This window comes from Sus scrofa, chromosome 16, assembly GCF_000003025.6.
Source record: "Sus scrofa isolate TJ Tabasco breed Duroc chromosome 16, Sscrofa11.1, whole genome shotgun sequence".
Classification (NCBI taxonomy): domain Eukaryota; kingdom Metazoa; phylum Chordata; class Mammalia; order Artiodactyla; family Suidae; genus Sus; species Sus scrofa.
In genome coordinates, this window is record NC_010458.4 from 77,551,151 (window position 1) to 77,565,765 (window position 14,615).

The 14,615-nt window shown below is 52.3% G+C and overlaps 1 long non-coding RNA gene across 1 annotated transcript; it reads right to left on the reverse strand.

Moving 5' to 3' along the window:
• On the reverse strand, positions 8,707-10,485 carry LOC110257316. Its single transcript, XR_002339769.1, has 2 exons — positions 10,189-10,485; positions 8,707-9,179 (listed from the first exon to the last, which is right to left on the reverse strand). It is a non-coding gene; the product is annotated as an uncharacterized LOC110257316 (long non-coding RNA).

The window sequence follows — 14,615 nt, forward strand, 5'->3', positions numbered from 1 at the left end:
CACATAGAGATATTGGAAGTAGATACTGATATCGACCTTAATATACAGATGATAGAGATAAAAAGAGATATAGATACAGATAGTGGAAGAGCTATAAACATCAATATAGATACAGACATAGATACAGTTAGTAATTCAATTCAACCAAACTTTATTAAACTTTTCCTGGATTCAGTTCCCAATACGAAGACCATGAGCAGAGGAGGAAAATGCCAGTTTTAGACCTTACTCTCATGCTGCAATCTAGTGAAGGGAACTTGGGAGAAAAATAACCAATTTGGTTATAAAATAATTATGCAATTACTGGAATAATTATACGATTACGGTCACAAAAGAAATTGCTCTTAAGGGAAGAAGCGTCCGTGAGAGGGGAAATGAGAGCGACAGTAAAGAAGAAGCTTCTGGAATGTGAGGTATTGACCTTATCAGTAACATTTGGTGATTTTACGTGCATTTGGGTGTGTGTTTGCGCACACATAGACCACACACACACACACAGAGCAGCGACACGTAAACACTCCCCTGAGATGCTCCATGTCTGCTTCTAGAATGTTTTCTCATTTAACCCATCCAACAACTCTGCCAGGTAAGGATTCTTATTCACTGGTGAAGACAGGACTCCAAAGCTCAGAAACTCCCAGTAACAGTAAGATGCCAGGATCTCAGCACTTGTGGCTCTTGGAGTCAAGGTATCATATCTGATTTTAATAGATTCTGAATCCCGGGCTTGAGGCCATAGCTGCCTTGGCTGTTTAGTTCAATGAGGGTGAGTTTCCCAAAAAGGAGGTATTCTTCACGTTTCTTTTTTCTCTCTCTTTTTTTTTTTTTTTTTTTGGCCACGCCCATAGCATGTGGAAGTTCCCAGGCCAGAGATTGAACTGGCATCACAGCAGCAAACTTGGCCACAGCAGTGACAATACCAGACCCATTAAACCACAAGGAAACTCCTATTCCTCATTCCCCATTGCTCTGTCCAGCTCCCAGGTTGCCCACGGCCCAAGTCACTTAACAGGGACTTCAAGAAAGGCCCCACCACTAAGGGAAGTAAGTCAGACAGAGAAAGAAACATCATATGATATCGCTTATATGTGGAATCTCAAAAATGATAAAAATGAACTTATTTACAAAACAGAAACAGACTCACATAGAAACAAAATTTATGATTACAAAGAGGGGAAAAGGGGGAGGGATAAATTAGGAGTCTGGGATTAACAGACAAACACGTCTATGTAGAAAATAGATAACCAAGGGAGTTCCCTGGTGGCCTAGAGGTTAAGGATTTGGCATTGTCACTGCTGCGGTTCAAGTTGGACCCTAACCTGGGAACCTCCGCATGCTGAGGGCACGGCAAAAACATAATAGTTAACCAACAGGGACCTACTGTATAGCACAGGGAACTATATTCAATATTTTGTAATAATCTATAATGGGAAAGAATTTATATGTATATATATATAACTGAACCCCTTGGCGGCACACCTGAAACTAATGACATAGTAAATCAACTACAATCAAATGAAAGAAGATTTACAAATGAAAGAACGAGGAAGGCCCACCTGCTGAAGGCTGCAGCTCAGACGCAGCACCTCCTCCTCCTGCAGGCTTCTGAGAAGCGCTTCCCTCTCGTGGGTTCAAGGACAAGAGTGAGAGTCTCGAAACGGTGCTTGGACCCAGGACGAACAAACATGGTTTTCCAGTAAGTGCGTGGTCCATTCCTCAAAAGACAAAATAAAAGGCAAGTCTGTGTTTTTGTGCTTCGGTCCACCCTCTCCACAGACTTGACGCATTTTAAAAGCCCAGGAAGTTATCATGGCACGTTCACTATCTTTGGGGCTCTCCCTCAGAAGAAATGAGAATGGAGTTTAAGGGTAGCTGTAAGTCCCATCTGTTCCGTGACACTGGGCGGTGGGCAGGCAGCATGGCAAACGCCCCTCCTCGACGCCTTTATGCGCCATCCGTGCGCTTCCCGTCCAATAACCAGCACCGCGAGCATCTGTTTGTATCCCTTCAGCGGGGGGACTTGTTTCTTCAAAAGGGCTCTCCGGCATCTGGTCAAAATGAACTGTGTAATTTTAACATTCCTCCTATTTTTAGTTTTTGCCAAATGAAACACCCATTTCATGTAATGAGTGCTTATTTCTCTCTAACCCGGAGACGTCACTGAAATGGCAACTGCCAGGGGCAAATGGGTCTTCAGGCCTCATGCATATTTTAGGCACGAGCCACAGGAAGCCGAGTTCTGCAAGCGTCCAGCGCTTCCCCGCCGCCACTGAGCACCGCGGGAAAGGATCTCGGCGTCTGGAGGAAGACAGTCTCACCGCATCAGGGTTTTCTTCCCAGTTTCTCTTGTTTCAGCATTTTTTTTCTAAATCGCAGAAGTGTAAAACCATGCAGATGCTTTGCTGGGCCTATTCTCAGCCCGTCTAAAAGATGGTTTCAAGATGAGAAGAGCCTTGACTCTGGAGGAAAACCCTGGCTCAGCTCAGATGTGGTCCATGAATTGGGAGCCGCCCTTTCCTGCAGTAGGTGAGATGCTACCTGCCCTGAATGGCCTGTCCACCTTCTGTCATGGTGGCCTGGGTTCCTCTTGCTCCTGAAAAGCATGACATGTGCTGGGGGGAGGCCAAGGTCATTCCCACGGCCATAGGGGTGGCCCCGCCAGCACACTGTTAGTCTTGCCCTAGAGGCTGCTGTTCCAGAGAAGGGCAGGTGAGGGCCGTATGTGTGGTCAGTCTCTTCCTTGAGCCTCTGAGCAAAATGCACTCGGCAGAGCCCAGTAGCAAGTGGGTTCTCGATTCCTTCTGCAACTGCTCTGTTGGGAAAATCTGCAGCCTGACTTTCCAAAAGCGCTTCCTGGCCTGAACGGGTGCCACCATCAAACCGGCTCGCAAACAGCTTCCCAGGGACCCGTGAACTTCAGTGCGTTCTCCCGCGCTCCCCGCGCTGGGCATCCTCCTACCTGCAGAAACGTCCTTGTGCACTTGGTGTGCTGACCCGGGAGCCCAGCCGGCAGCCCCGGGCCACTCCCGTTTTCCAGATTCCCAGCCCCAGATCACAGGGTAGCAGCAGGGCGGTGCCTGGGCTGCTGGGACTGAGGAGGTGAGATCTTGACTTTGGCCCCGTGCGTTGGTGGAGAGAAGCGCCATCAAGCAGAAAGGCCCACATGTCAGAGGCCCCAGCATGCCGCATCCACCCCCCCTTCAGAGGCACTCACATGGGCAGCCGCGTGTCCAAAAAAGGCAAAAGTACACCTTTGCTTTAAATACGTTTTTAATCAGAGGCCACATAGTTGTAATACACATGCCATGTACTGCCACTGGAACCAAGGAAAATTGCAGCGTCATTCCGTAGGGTCGGAGGGGGTGCAGAGCATACGACTGAGCCCTGCTGACCAGGGCTTTGATGTGGGTGCACTGACCTTCCAGAGTGTTTCTCCAACCCCGTACAAACGACACAGCATCTCCCCACACTTCACTGATGGCAGCAGTCAACTCAGCCCCCAGCTAACCAACAGCAGTGTCAAGATTCAAATTCAGGCCCCTCCAGTTCCAATTTTGTATTTTCGTCTTAATACATTAAAAAAAAAAAAAAAAAAAAAACCTTCTTTGGAGTTCCCCTTGTGGTGTGGCGGAAACAAATCCGACCAGGAACCATGAGGTTGTAGGTTCGATCCCTGGCCTCCTTCAGTGGGTTAAGGATCTGGCATTGCCGTGAGCTGTGGTGTAGGTCGAAGATGCAGCTCGGATCTGGTGTTGCTGTGGCTGTGGCTCAGGTCGGCGGCTACAGCTCTGATTCGATCCCCGGCCTGGGAACCTCCAGCCGTTTAGGGTGTGGCCCTAAAAAACCAAAAAACAAAAACACACAACCACTCTTCTTTTGGTTAAGACTTGCTTGGTTTGTATCACACCCAGCCTACGCAGGCACTAAGACAGAGATGCTGCATCTTGGCTTCTAGTATTCTACTTGGAGTGATTTTACTATTTTTTTTTTTTTTTTCAGAGCTACACCCAGGGCATATGGAAGCTCCCAGGCCAGGGATGGAATCAGAGCTGCAGCTGCCAGCCTACGCCACAGCCACAGCAAGGTGGGATCGGAGCCACATCTACGACCTACTCTGCAGCCTGCAGCAACACGGGATCCTTAACCCACTGAGTGAGGCCAGAGAGGAAACCTGCACCCTCACCCTCACTGACACTATGCCAGGTTCTTAACCTGCTGAGCCACAGCAGGAACTCCTCTAGTGATTTCACAAGTCTGTCTGGGATCGCTAAGTTTGTACTGACACACAGCAAGTATTCAAGAACCGGATCCTCTGTTTTCTGAAAATATCGACTTAATGCCTAATCTCAGGGTAAGGATTTCTTCTCCACACTCTTGCCTTGAGGGAGCTGCCCTGATCTGTGCCACTTTTAGGTGGAGGCGCCTATGGGAGGTTTTGGGACGTGGTGCCAGCTCTGAGTGGCTGGGCCCGTGAGGGGCCCTGTGACAAGGGAGATGCGGGCAGCCTGCCCTTAGCCCCCTCCTGGAAGGGGGTTAGAGGTGCGGGGTGGAGAGGGGAGGCCTGCGCTGTTCCTGGGTAAGCCGACTGAGAGGGGCGGGGTCCAGGGAGGACCAGTGCACAGACTCACTTCCCTGGGAACCAGCGCAGTGGAACAAACACAGTGCTCTTGGCAGCCGCTTTGGGTTGCTGTCTCAACGTCCAGGGTGTTACCTGTGAAAACGGGGCTCTGAGAGCCGGATGCCCATGTGCTTCCCCCCACCCCCGGGGACGCTCGGCAGCTCGGGGCTCCCCGCCTGCGTCAGGTGCCCAGGGCCCTCAGCCCAGACCAGCAGGCTCTATTTGGGACACATGAGGGCCGGGGTGCGAGCCGAAGAATGGACACGCTCCATCCTGCCACGCATCTCAGCCGTCGGAAACCCACTTGCCAAGCCGCTTCTGAAAACCTCCGCGGGGTGAAGGAGCGCGGATGCCGACGTAAGCGAAGGCCACTTTTCCTTCTTTTGATGCCTCTGGAGTCTTCATGGGGGCTCCACCAACAGGCAGCTAGCAGTCAGAAAAATGCAGAGTCATTTGACTTCTTGTTTAAATCTACTCCCTGGCAGCGAACCGGCTCCCCAAATTCGTGCCTGGCGAGCGTCCGTTTCCTCCGCGTGGAGGGAAATTTCTCAATTAGGCAGCTTTACGACCAGATCTTCGGAGGTAACAGAACCGCAGGGGTTTCCAGCATCCTCCAGAGAGGCCACTGCTGTCTGCTGGGCAGGCGCCGCCTCACCGTTTAGTCCTGAGCCCAGAGCCGGGCGCGCCCCCGATGCCCTCGAACCGCACCTGCGGGCTTGCCCTTGAGTCCCATGCCAGCCACCTCTGTCATTTCAAGAGCACAGGAGGTGTCTGCGGGCCACCGCCAGCAGCATAGGATGAACTTGGCCTTCGGTGACACTGTTTTTTGTCTCAGATGGGAACAAGGGGACAGAAACTGAAGCGGGACGATTTTCCCCAGGACGACAGCCCAGCTCCCAGCTGCCCACCTGGCACGTTCCTCCCGGAAACTTCCTTACCGAGATCGCCGGCGCCAGACAGCGCTGGTTTGAAAGCCCATGCCTCGCTCTTTTTGAAAGCTCCGTGTGCTGCGTGCTTTTAGAGGCAAGCTTCAAACCGTCAGAGTTTTGTTGCTGTTGATAGAGCCGCCTGGGGTTGATGCCCCGAGGGTGGTCCGCCTGGAAATGACGAGTCAAAACCTGCATTAAATGAATTCTCTCTGGAGCTCGCGGAAGGAAGGTGAGGAAGAGCGTCTCCCCGCGCACCCGGGGAAAATCTGTCATCGCTACTGGTCCGTGGACGTCTTGCTTTCCCAGCTTTGATGGCATCCCTTACACACTTGGTATTTGCCAAGATAATATTTCTGGCGACATTTGAATCCACTGGCCTCTAAGAGCCATTGCTGGTGGCATCCTTGACGCCTCTGTGAGCTGGCTGGCTCTTGGTGTAAGTATAGACATCAGAAAGGAAAACACAGCTTTCTCTAAGGACGTTAAATGCTTACAGCAGAAGCCTCTTGGAGCCTCCCCTCTATTTAAAGGACAATTTACCCTACCTGTTTCCTTTTTTAAAAAATCTTTATTGAAGTGCAGTTGATTTAAAATGTGTTGGTTTCTGGCCTACGGCAAAGTGACTTAGTTACACACACACACGTACGTATATACATCTGTAAGTGTATCCTTCTTATTCTTTTCTATAAGAGTTTATTCTAAGATATTGAATATACATGATAATGGAGAAAAAGGAATGTGTCCATGTATGTGCAGCTGGGTCGCCGTGCTGTGCAGTAGAAAATGGACAGAACACTCTACACCAGCGATCATGGAAAAAATAAAAATCATTATACAAGTTTCAAAAAAAAGATATTGACTATAGTTCCCTCTGCTATATACAAATCTTGGTTGTTCTCTAGTTTATACACAGCGGTATGAATCTGCGGATCCCAAACTCCTAATTTATCACTCCCCCCCCCCAGCTCCCCGCTTTGGTAACTGTACGATTATTTTCTGTGTCTGTAGGGAGTCTGCTCTTCTGCTCCGTAGATAAGTTCATGGGCATCTTTTTTTTTTTTAGATTCTACAGGTAAGCAATATCATATGCACTTCTATTTCAGACCCTTGTCTGGATTACTTCACTCAGTGTAATAATCTCTAGCTCCCTCCATGTTGCTGCAAATGGCATGATTTCATTCTTCTTTATGGTTGAGCTACAGTGTACATTTTCTTATAAGCATTTTGCTATTTCAGAGCTTTTATACAATTCTCAAAATGTCTCAATGTTGTGGCCACGTAGCTGCCCTCAGGCCCTCTGCACGTTTTAACTGTAAGACGAGGCGGGTAAGGTTTCCGTGGGGTGTGGACGTGCCTGGAGTTAGACAGTCATGGCAGTGCCCAACTTCGGGGCACACGAAGAGCCGCTGGTGGTACACTTGGAAGTGGTGCGTTTTATAGTTTAAGAGTTATCTCTCCATACAAATAAAACGAGCTCTGGAGACCAGCATTTCATGGAGACCAGATTTCATCCAACCTATCAGCTGTTTCAGGTGAGCCCTTCTGCCAGACGTTCGTCTGAATGGTTTTGTTTCTGAAAAGTTCCTCTCGTTTAATGTGAACTTTTCTCTCCTTCTGAGCAAAGACCTTGGGTTTTTCAAGTTGAGGGTTGTCACTTCCTAAACATGGTCTGAAACAAACGTCTTTGCTTGGCAGAGTTTTATTAGACTAAATCAGAATAGAAACTATCCTGAGTTTCAGTTCTGTGCGTACTGGGCTGGTGAACACTGGGTTATTGGCTGTGGGTCAGCAAAGCCTCTGCATGTGCCTCCCGTTAAGCAATTTGTGCCCGAGAATCGTGCATGGATGTTGTACTCCCAGCCCTTTCAAGAGAGAGAAAGGCCATGCTTTGAAGCTGATGCGATCTCGACGGCATAGACAGTGCTACATGCAGGCAATTTTTAAAATAAAAATAAATCAAACATTTCCATCTGCTGGCTAACCCACCCGACACACTTACTCATCCTGTTTCCAGAAGAGCCTATGTAGTCTCTGAGAGCAGGTCTGAGCAGGGTTGCCGGGAAACGTTCACAGGCCACAGCGAGACCTGTGGGTCTCCGCTGGCAGACAGGTGTTCTCGTAGAAATCCTTATCCTTGTCAAAACCCCGTATCTTCCTAGGGCCAGAAGATGTGCCATTCTAAGTGAATAGGAATCTTTCACCAAGACCGAGCCTGTTAACAGCGGGTGGATGGCTCCAGGCCAGGCCCTGCTTGTGTGGGGAGGGGAGAGCAGTCACAGGCCAAGGCTGTCCTGTTCCCACTCTGTCTCATGAGCCACCCGAAGCCCCACCCCGAGGAAGCCTTCCGGCCGAAGCCCTCGGCCTCATCTCGGTATCCCAGGTTGCTTCCAGCGGATCCCGAAGTCGATGTCTCATACAGAAGCTTCCTGCGGGCTTGCAGGCGCATCCTGCAGATGCCCTGTGCAGATGGCCCCAGCACGGGCACCGAATCCACGAGCACCTGTAAGAAGTCTTTCTCCTCAGCCAGCTGGGCCTCGTTTCCACTGCCCCCCAAATTCACCTCCGCCTCCACTGCCTACGCACCTCTCTCTTCTCCCAGGAGGGAAAACCACGGCAGCCTCTGAGCAATGAGGACGTGCGGACCTCACCCATCCGCCGGGTTCTACCTGCACCCTGGCCCCTGAGACGCATGGGGACTGTGGTCCACCCGGACCAACGGGCTCCTCTCCTCTGGGGAGGCCACCTGCCTGCCTGCCCTGCTCTGCCATCCCTGGTCAACCCCGTCTGGGCACATGGTTCCCAATTTTGCTCTATGTCCCTCTGGGTTATGAAGCGTCGTGGGCCTAAATGGGCCCTGGCTGGAGGAGGGACACCCCGCTGGCTCTGCACTCACGGTCCCGGCCCCCCAGGGCTCTCATTTGATGAGTTGCCAGGAAGAAAGGGCGCCCTGCAGGTGAGAGAGGAGGGCCTTCAGGGCAGCTGGTCAGCCTGGGGCTCAGCCCTCCCTTCCCAAGGGCTGTCACCTCTGAGAAAGCCTCGTGGCCTGGAGAACTTCCGGTCCCAGCAGTGGGGTGGGGGTGGGGGAAGCAGACATGGGGGGCAGCTTGGCCCCGTCCTGCTGCTCCATCCACTCAGGCTACTAAACAAATACCACGCATGCGGGCTTAAACAGCACGTGTTTATTTGGCACATTTCAGAGGCTGGGAGTCCAAGGTCAAGGTTCTGCAGACGTGGCTCCTGGAGGGAGTCCTCTCTCTGGCTGAGACAGGCCCCTTCTCTGGGCTCAGTCTCTCAGTGCCTCTTCCTACAAGGGGCCCCGCCCTCATGACCTCTAAACCCCACACCTCCCAAAGCACCCCCCACAACTACCATCACACTGGGTGGGCACCTCAAATGTGAATTTGGGGGGTGCACCTACGTTCAGTCCAAAGCATCTGGTGACAACATTTGACATGGAGAAGAAAGGGGGTCCCTCATGGGCCTCTGGGGGACCAGGGGGTTCCTGGGCACACACAGCTATGACTTCCGAGGTACCCGGAGACCCCCGCATGGTGCAGCACCCCGGGGTGAGGCTGGGCTCGGCGGCAGCGCTGGGGGAGGGTCTTCAGTCAGAGGTCCTGCTTCAGAAGCACCTGTGTTGTGACAAATATCAAAGAACAGAGACCCAGGGACATGATTTCATGCAGTCAAAGCCTGAGAGGGACCAACGTGCCTGGCTAGGTCTGGAATTTTTAGAACAGCTCAACTCTTTCTTGAAACTGACAGGTTTTTTTTTTTTTTTTTTGAATACTTCTAGTCTCAGGTGATAGAGACATTTGAATCAGTTCCTTCTGACCCTTTATGTGAAACCGTCAGAACTTTGCGTTATGGATGAGGAGGTGCGGTGCTTCGAGTGGGCGAAGTCGGATAATTGATGACAAAGACAGTTCTCCGAGGTCTTCAGAGAGACCCCCCCACCCTGAGGTACAGGCGCCTCTGTAACATCATCCGCTTCCTCTTCTTCGCACACGTTACGTGTGTTTGTCAGGTTGTGAGCACGGGCTGCACTTGCGGCAGGTGCCACCCGGCCTTTGGTGGCCCATTTCCTCCCTTTCGTGACAGTGTGGCGTCAGCCTGGCCCCAGGCTAAGCGGGTGGTTGAAGGCAAACCGTTTGTGTCACACACCTGTGCTGGGGAGCCTTGCATGGATCACAGCGGACCGATGAGACACCCAACACTCCCGTCTATATCAGGCCCATGATATAAAATTCCTAATTTTTTTCTTTTTAGAGCTGCACCCCTGAGGCATATGGAAGTTCCCAGGCTAGGGGTTGAATCAGAGCTGTAGCTGCTGGTCTACACCACAGCCACAGCCACACCTGATCTGAGCCACGTCTGCGACCTACACCACAGCTCATGGCAATGCCGGATCCTTAACCCACTGAGCAAGGCCAGGGATTGAACCCGCATACTCATGAAGACTGGTCGGGTTCTTAACCTGCTGAGCCACAACAGGACCTCAAAGGATGCCTATTTCCTTAGCTAAGTGTCTGTCCCTTTCCGAGGCATTGGGGAGGTTTCTGATGATTTTAGGACTTCGGTTTCTGCGATTCTAAGAGAGAAACTAGGCGCGTGTCCCAAGAACACAGGGTGCTCATTTACCTGCTTCTACTGAAGCGAATAGCCGGGGCGCAGGCACACTCCTCGCTGACAACGCCGTGGCATCCGATTTGCTTTGCAGCTGATTGTATCTGCCGCGGTTACCAGCTTCTGGGATGGACTTTCCCATCTGTGTTTCTCGAGCACATGGTGCCATGACTGCCACGTTTCCGGGGAACTCGGGACCCCAGGTATCAGCACCACTCTGGCCTCCTTGCGAACACACAAAACACAGGGCAGAAATCTTCCACTCACGCTGCTGTCCTTGCCTCTGACTGTCAGCCAGAGCGACAGGAACAGGAAACGGCAGCCAGGAGGCGGGGCCTTGGACTCCGCTCAGTGACAGAAACCACTGGCGGAAGCTCAGAGGCCCGGGGCTTCAGAAATGCGTCTGACCATCCCTCCCCGGCAGCCCAAACACAACAAGGCAGCCCCCACCTCGCCGAGTCCAGGATCTCCCCCTGGTTCTAAGGATTCTGTGAACACACCCGTGCAAGTGTGTGGCCTGTGGCAAGTAATTCACCAGCATTGCGTGTGCCAGCAACTGCAGCGGGTCAGGGAGACGTATTGAAACGTCAGAAGTAAAGGCAACGATGCACGATAAACCCATTTATGAATTTTCAGAAAGCGAAACACTTGAAAGGGGCGATGAAAGGTCAGGACGGGGAACCAGTGGGCTGCAGGCCAGCCGTGGGACCTCCATTCTGGCGTCCGCAGGGGGCAGGACGGGCCTTGGAGAAAGTGCCGCCAGCCCCTCCCTGATGGCTCAAGTGATGCCTTCAGACGGCGCAAGTCACTTTAAAAGCAACGTCGCAACAAAAACTTTACACCAAGACTCCATCAAGACGCACACAAAGAAATTACATGGAAGGTCTGTGAAATTCTTATGAACAATGCCAAGTGTGTTAATGGTGAGATTTTTATCATTCATAAAACCTTTGTTTTATTTTATTTTATTATTTTCTGTTTCGGGCTGCACCTGCAGCATACGGAAGTTCCCTGGCCAGGGGTCAAATCAGAGCTGCAGCTGCCGGCCTCTGCCACAGCCACAGCAATGCTGCATCTAAGCCGCATCTGTGACCTACACTGCAGCTTCCGGCAATGCTGGGTCCTTAACCTACTGAGCAGAGCCAGGGATCGAACCTGCATCCTCACGGACACGCGGTCAGGTTCTTAACCTGCTGGGCCACAGTGGGAACTCCTAATTCATAAAACCTTCGATAGAAGACATATGGAAGGTGGATAGAGCGAGTTGGGTACATTTCAAAACAAAGAAAGGGCGATGGCTCCGTGCCTGCACTGGGAGCTTTCAAAGCGTGATGCTTGAGTAAAGAAGTGACCTGGAAAAAACCCGGGGTTTTCGGCCAGAACGATGCACGCGGCTGCCAGTTCAGCATCCTGCTTTAAAGAAAGACGCCCGACTAAACATCCACGACACACCTCTTCACATTACATCCCACTTTTAATAACTCGAAAGGGATTCTTCTGGGGAAAAGAGATGAAAAACATGTAGAAAAGACGGCTGGCATAGCTTTTCAGAGGAGGCGTATTTACGGCCCGAATATAAGAGGGGCTCCAGCGAGGGGCTGGCTAAGCCTTCTTCTGCTCCTTCAGAAAAACATCCTCTCCCGCCAGCTCCGTTTTCAAGGCTCTGTTCTCACATCAGTGTGCACGGCGAGCCTCTGTGCCACGGGATCTGTGCATTTTTCCACCGGTTTAGAATATTAAATGCTCTCTAAGGTTAAGCATAAATATCAACAATTTTTTTTAGGGATGAAGTATTTTAATAACAAACCTTTGCAGTTGTTTGTGTGTTTTTAGACCCCAAGGAACCAGAAAGGTTTCTCCCACTTTGAGTATTTAGACCAGTTTCACTCCTGACACAGGCCAGGCCTGAAACCCGACTCATGCGACATCAGATCCAGGGCGGGTAGGTGACGGGGGGTGACGGGGACCGCGGTGTCCCTTTCTTTGGGCCCGGCGTGACGAACGGGGCTCCCGGCCCACATTCCACTGGAGTTATTAGTCAAAGTAATAGTTTATTTTTTTCCCCAGAAAAATAAACCGTGATGCACTCAGCCCAGCAGTTTCCTGAGCTGCATTCAGGCTTTGTTTGACTTAAGGAGGCCTCTGATGGAGAAAAATCACTCCCTAATGGCTGAGGAGTCTGGAAAAACTTCATCCACGCAAGAATGCAGCAATTCTATGGCACAGCCACCGAGGGGGCGCGCCAAGGGCCACGTGGGGACCCGAGGGCCTGGGCAGTCCAGCGACCGCCAGGCACTGGAGCTGCCCCCTGGGAAGCGGGGGTCACCTGCGTCGGACAAGCAAAACCCATTGTTTCTCTCCTGTCACGTGCAAAGGGGAGCAGAGGTGCCAGCAAAAGGTGGGCTAAACCGTCGGCTTGTTCGCCCCTAGGAGTTACCAAGGCACATTGTCCTATTCATTCATCGACAAAATGTGCCCTGGTCAAGGCTTAATTCAGAGCTCATACACCGGCTGTTTTGAGTGTAGATGGCATATTAAGGTGATGCGGACTAAGCCACCTGACTCTCCGTCACAGCAGTTGTCTTTCAGCAAAATCTTGGAAGATCCAACGGGGCATTTCTTGCAAGAAAAAAATTTTTTTTCCTTTTTAAAGCCACACCTGAGGCATATGGAGGTTCCCAGGCTAAGGGTCGAAGTGGAGCTGCAGCTGCTGGTCTACATCACAGCCACAGCAACCCCAGATCCAAGCCATCCCAGGTTACAGCAATGCCAGATCCTTAACCCACTGAGCGAGGCCAAGGTTCCAACCTGCATCCTCAGGAACCCTGCTAAGTCAGATTCTTAACGCACTGAGCCACAACGGGAACTCCTAGAATTAAACGTCAAAGCAATAGCTTGCAAGTAAGGCGCACAGGTTTCCCCGCACCCCAAGTCCCTGCTCCTCCTCTGCTACCAGCTCCGGGCTTCCTCTGGAACATTCCACATCCCCTTTCTCCTGAGCGCCGAGGGTCTCAGAGACCCAACATGATGGGTACCTGCCTGGAATCCAGTCAGCATCTCCCGCAGCCAGGGGGTCCCTGCCCAGCACCTCCCCGGCCCAGGCCAGCTCCTCCCCGGGGGTGATGTAACTTGGAGACTCGCGGGGACCGCCTGGCCTCCAAACTCCATCTTATCAGAAAAGAAGCTTTGCTCCGGGACACTACGCTGTGTCGCCCTCCCCGCCTCCTCCAGGGGCGAGGGCCACCTGGAAGCCAGGACAGCAGCACAGAGCCACCCTGGCATCGTAAGGACCCTCGTCACGCCTCTCAGCATCAGAAGCACAAATGCAACAGAATAAACACGGACATTATTTCCCGATTTTCCGCAGGTCAGGCCCAGGCTGTGGGGAGAAATGCAGAGAGAAGAAAAGAGCCCCGGGAAACACCCAGTCTCAAGCTTAAGGCAGCTTCCCTGGACCAAGGGGCTGGTCCCCGTGGGCATCCGCAGGCTGCCTCACGCGCCAGACACAAAGTCCCGAACAAGGTCACCGGGACTGAGCCATCCTGGCCAGGCCCCCGATAGTGATAGGGCACCCCCGGGCCTCAGCCAGGTCCCGCCTGGGTTTCCAGGTAGCTCCCTGCCTGGACCGTGTCTCTAGGATTCAAACACACACAGAACGCGCCTCCGTGCCACAGGTCTGGTTGACCTAGTGACGGAAACAATAGCGCTTCAGGGAGTATAACCACTTAGACTTTAAAACAAACTTGACCTCACAATTTTGCATCTTCCAAGTTAAAATATGCATGTGAATGAATTCAAGAGGGAATCAGTTGAAAATGAGTACGTTTGTGCAGGAGTGTGTGGGCATGGGTGGGATGTTTCAAGCTTGGGGTGAATGACGTCAGAGCAAGAGGTACCACACGTGTTTGCCAAGCGATGCAGGGGCCACGCTTAACTGAAGGACAGGAGCCCCGAACTCCCAAGGTTTGGGGAACTGATGGCTTCCCCTCATCAACCCCCTTCAACACTTCGCTCAGCCCACAGCCCAGTCTCACTGTGGGGTCTTGGATCCGCCTCACCCCCGGGGACAAGGCTTGGTCGATGCCGCAGGCTGAGTCTGGCTGATTTGGGTCTTTTAGGAGGAAATGGCTGTCCCCTCCTCAGAGCTTCCCGGAGGGCCCCCCAGGACCCAGGACCCCCCACTTGGCAGCCCTTGGCCTTGTCTGGAAACTGGGAGACAGGAGCTCCTGCACCCCAGAGGGTGTGCTGTGGGGTCTGCCCCCCCGGGGCTGGGCTCCGCCGCTGTGACCCTGTAACCACCGCTGGGGGGTGTACAGGGAGCTCGCCGGGGCGGCACCGCCACTTCCTGGGGCTGGGGGCAGGCACCGGGCACTCCCGCCATCCGAGAAGTGAGGGCTTAAGTGCTTCTGTGTTTAGTCATTTATAAATAGTCCTCACTCTGG